Genomic DNA, 5364 nt, shown 5'->3' on the forward strand with positions numbered 1-5364 from the left:
TTTGAACAAAATTTTGGATTTTCACGACTAAATCTACAAAAATATTGCTTGCACGAAATAAGCTGTGAGCCACTGTAGGTATATCGAACTAAAAGTTTCTACCATTTACACTTTAAATCTAGATAGGTATAAATTTATAAGTGCCATCTTAACTTTCATGTAAAGTAATACTTTTTATGATCCACAAACAATATTCAAGTATATTTTGAACATATTTTTTTAGCAGTTTTAAAGTATAAATCATATATAGATGTTTCTTAAATATATGTTATGTTCGGGTCTTCAGGGTCTTATGATAACTTTGTGATTCCGAATGAGTTGGAAACATTTGCTTATATTAAGCGAAAATTTAGATTGTCTTCTTTTAGTCGCCAAATTATTATAAATGTAACGGATGTGATCCTAGCACTTTCCTAAATTAATTTAATTAACCTTATATACATAAATTGTTGGCACAAATATTAAAAGAGAAATGATGTTTATTTAATATGGTTTTACTTTGGTGAAATATTTGCGGCAAAAGTAAACAATTTTTATCATTTTTTTGTACTTCTGCTTGCATTTAGATGATTTGTGGGGTCCGGTTTGGTTGGTTCTCTTGATTCCACATGGTGATGGAATACCGAATACACACCGTTAAGGTCTTTATTTCCCACAACGAGTCCAGCTATCTTTTCAGCATGTTTAGCAATTCTTTCAGATTTGTCCCCAGTAACTTGCTTCTTCTTACTTCGACTACGTTTTTCCGCTGGCATTGTTACTTTTACTTTGCCTACAATTTATAACAAATATATTGTTTATTAAAAGTTTAATAATAATTAACAATTGCTGTTTTAATTTTTTTTATTAACTTTTAAAGAAACTCACCGCAAATATTTACCCAAAATTTTGTAGTGATTTTTTAATAAATTTTTAATTTAATGTGAAACATTGCTTTATATTTATTTTCAAAAAATTGTTTTTATTTAAAATCAAAGTGGTTGCTTAGATTAAATTTTTAATATTTTTATTTACTGCTATTTAATATTAACAATTAATATTTCAAATTTTTACTAGTGGTTTTTAGAAACAAACATCATTAATTTGTTTGTTGTTTATTTTTCTACATAATCTCTTAACTTGATACACTGTATTTCCTTCTTCAAGTTCTTTAACCCCTTTTAATAATATTTCTAGTTAAAGTCCTCAAGATATTCATTTACAGTTTATGTCGCCTATTCATTTGACAAAAATTTTCTTTCCATAATCAAACTTAAAGTTTTGGGAAATACTTGCTGGGGGCCAGAAATTCGTAAATTGGAGATATAGTAACTTCAAAATTGTCCTGGCAAAACAAAATATTTCTTCGGCAAAAGAGATTTTTTAGGAAGGTAAGGCTTTTTATTTATCCAGTTATGTGGCATAGTATGTTCCAATTATTGTGTGATCCTGTTTGATATAGTTAACGATAATTCAGCATAATCGTTCAACTTTCTCGGAACTTTTTAACTATTTTAAATTTTAATTCTTAATTGGACTCCGCAGATTAGTAGTGGATTCATGTATCATTTATAGTTGTGAAGAGTCTATCATGTTTAACATACAGCATGATAATAACACTTTAAAGATGCGCAAGTAATTGCGTGTTTGGTCTAAGGGTTACAAATGTGGAACTCTTGGAGAGCTTTTTTATTCCTATATTTTAATACCATATTTTCCAAATGTATTAGGGAAACACCCACTGGCTCAATAAGTTCTCTGATACTGATTTATACAATCATTGAACATCTAATATCTTTTGATACCAATAACGCAGCGGTGGATGTCAGGAACACATCTTTTTATAGTTCACGTTAGCTTTATTTAATTGGAATTTAAATAACAATGGTGTATTATCTTAAAAAACAGAAATAAATCATAATGATTAAATCAAAATGTATATACTGTTTTTTTAATAAAATTGAAAAACGCTATCCTTATAATATATCGTAAATTAAATAACATGATAGAATGATGCTAAAAATTATTATCCACTTATATCATATGGTTTTTTGTAATAGTATCCCGACTAGAAATTGGTTTAGGATGACCGTAACTTTGTCTATACCGGATTAGGATATCTAGTTCTAAATCCAACTTACTTATAACGAATAACCGTACCAAAAACAAAACTGGCAGTATATGCTACTCTTAACTTGAACGCAAATCCTTTTTACTACCTTACCTGACACGAGTCTTATAAGATATAATTCTCAGAGACTTAATATGAAGTTTTGTTGTTATCAAAATAAAAAATTTCCTGCTATTTCCTGCTATTAACGATTTCCTAAACTCATAAAACAAGTCTTCTTTTAATAAGCATCATAGTATATCACACCCATATCTGAAATTTATCACATATTTGGCACTGTATTCATCGGTTAATAAATGATACCCTTTTTTCAGTCGTATTATATATAGTTGTCTTATTTGTTGTACGAAACGATTTCTTTTTTTTTAACTAAGAGGTAATATTTCAGTTCTTCATTTGATACGAATCATCTATGGAACCATTACCAAATAGGTATTAGGAATTTTTGCACAGTTAACTAATACGAATCATCAAATAAGGAACCATAGGCGTATTGAGACATAAAGTTCGGTTACAGATACAAAACGAATATAATATACAACATTCTCGAGTAGTGACTATTTTTACAACAAACAAATTTAACCAAAAAATGCAACTTTAAACTACACTACCATGAAATATTATTTCTGTTGATTTCTTTTTATCACTTCAGAGAAATAGATTATAATATTAAAAGAATATATTGTAAAATGTTCAGTAATCACAATTCTTATTATTATTGAAAGAAATGATAGTGCACTGCGACCTAAAATATCTACTGTGCCCCTTAGTCGGATTAGAGTGTTTCTTCAAGTCAGATTTCTTTAATGACTAGACTAGGACTATCTTTCCTAGTCTGGGATTTCCTTATAAAATACCCTTATGATCCATGAAATACCCTCCTAGTTGATTCTTCCACTTGTGCATCAATGCCGGACACTCCTCAAGCACATGGTATGCAGTTTCTCTCTCTTCTCTACAGTACCAGCAGTCTGAGTTGGATTAAATTCCTAACTTCGATAGGTGATTATTCAATCTACAGTGACGGGTCAATTCCGCAATAATTCTTAGGCTATTGTTTGATTGTGCTATGCAATCTTTGAAGCGTTTTAGGTTGTAAGTCCCTAAAAGCATTTTAGATTTTTACAATCAACTTTCTGACAAAATTTTGAAATAGCTTATGGATATTCTTATAGATGGATTGAGCTTTGGAGGTCAATCAACATCTATAAAATTTGTTGTGGGCAATCGGAAATACATCAATGTTATACTTGTGAACTGGTACAGCCTCGCTAATTAGCATATAGTTAATACACTATCTTACACAGTCATGTAGTTGTCATTCATCTAATCATGTTGTATTATTAAAAATTTCACTAGTTTTAAGAAATTAAGTGAAATTTGTCTTTACGAGCATTTCAAATCAGAATTCGAAAATTTTTATTGCTTTTGTGTTATTCAAAAAACGTACTATTTTTAAACAAGTATTCCTCTAAATAAATACCGCTTTGATAATCTACAATGAGATACATTTCAGTTTCATATTTTTAATACAATTATTTCTTTTAAACTAATTTAAATCCATCACACATGACTTGCAGAAGAAAGTCTCATATTGCTCAATGTCACAACAATTAACCTAGAACAAAAATCTTATAATAGTTGCTGAAAAGATTTCTCTTCGTGAGCTTATCTGTTGATCACTTAAGTATCTTTTCACACTTTAATAAGAGTCTTCATTTTCAGATAGGTTATCTGCATGTATGAGTACTTTAAGATTTCACATTAGACGCAAGACTATTTATGCTTTTTTTCAAGTACGTATGTTAATGTAAGTTAATTGCTTGTACGCGAGTTGAGGTTTCACATTAAAAAACAGTCATAAAAAAGGCTGCTGCTGTTAAAATTTTAAAAGAAATTCTTTATATATTAAATGGATTAATAAAGAAAATAAGAACAGTACATAATGCCAGAGTTTAAAATATTTAATTTAATCATTTCAAGCAAAATATTTGGGTTTTGTAAGAATTGTTGTTATCTAGAAAATCCAACCGGCTTTCTTCAAGTCAGAATGGTTGGAATGGTTTGACAAGTTGTAGTTAAGAGGTTACAACCGTGAAATGTCTTACATCATATATTTTTATTGCGTGAGAAAATGTTACGGTTAGAATATTATACCATTTAATATATCTTCAAGAACCTAAAATTGTGTAAACATTTTTTTTTTGTGATTTGAATTCCACTTTTTAAAAAGTTTTTAACTGTTAAATAAATGAAAATGCAGACAGTATTTACATACTGGAAACTAGTAATATAACCTGTAGTCAAAGAAAAATATTTGGTTTGATAAAAAGTCATTTTATTTTATTAGGTATATACAGAACGATTAAATAGAACAAATTGTTATAAATTCTCCAGATTAATGACGGAACATTTTCAGCATCACTTCTTACTTTTTCCTGTTAATTTGTTATATTAATTATATTAGTTCACATATGAGTATAGTGTGAACATACAAAACCAGAGTCAGTTTTTGCTGTCTCTATTTTTAATGGCACGCTAAACCCCAATGAGGTTAAACTGAAAACCCCATTTACAAATTTGCATACGCCTGTAGGAGTTTAGTTTTTATAACATACGATTGATCTACTGTTATCTGCGTTTGTATTTCGGTTTCTATATCTAATAGCGTGCAAACTAAGATAGATGGCTGTCACATAAAAGTTAAGTTAATTTTACATATACCTATATGTACAAATTCTTCTCAGTTTCATGCAAATATATATTTTAATATAAATACGAAGCTATTATTATGTAAATAAAGATAAAGATAAAATAAGTTTGGGTATGATAAACGCTAAGGTCTTGCTTATGTCACTTAAAATACAATTCAATTAGACGGATGGAGAGTTTCCATCTTTACCTTAAAAGCTATTATTGATGACTTCTGATTGACACTAAAAATTTGTCGAAAATTGAGCTAAAAATGTAATAATATTGCACTTAATTTCATATTATATAGATTATAGAAATTTATGTACATTATAGGGACAATAATAGCAGGCAATACACAGAAATAATAAGTAAAGTCGGTCCTAGAACAAACTTGTTTTAGCCAACTCTATAGCTTAATTTTGCAATGTAAAAAATATAACTTGGTATATCATTTATTAATTAACTTAATGTAATTTATTAACTGAACCAGGTCTTTTTGTGTTATCTAGTAATTAAATTAGTCAGGCCTTAAATTAAAATTTAAGTCAGGCCCTTATGGT

The 5364-nt window shown here is 28.6% G+C and overlaps 1 protein-coding gene and 1 long non-coding RNA gene across 3 annotated transcripts in view; one reads left to right on the top strand and one right to left on the bottom strand.

Moving 5' to 3' along the window:
- LOC119678857 (saccharopine dehydrogenase-like oxidoreductase) overlaps positions 1-5364 on the top strand; it is a 33871-nt gene that overhangs the window by 17914 nt on the left and 10593 nt on the right. The window lies entirely within an intron of this gene.
- On the bottom strand, positions 460-922 carry LOC119678858. Its single transcript, XR_005252369.1, has 2 exons — positions 868-922; positions 460-772 (listed from the first exon to the last, which is right to left on the bottom strand). It is a non-coding gene; the product is annotated as an uncharacterized LOC119678858 (long non-coding RNA).

The sequence above is a fragment of the Teleopsis dalmanni genome, chromosome 2 (genome assembly GCF_002237135.1).
Source record: "Teleopsis dalmanni isolate 2A chromosome 2, ASM223713v2, whole genome shotgun sequence".
Classification (NCBI taxonomy): Eukaryota; Metazoa; Arthropoda; class Insecta; order Diptera; family Diopsidae; genus Teleopsis; species Teleopsis dalmanni.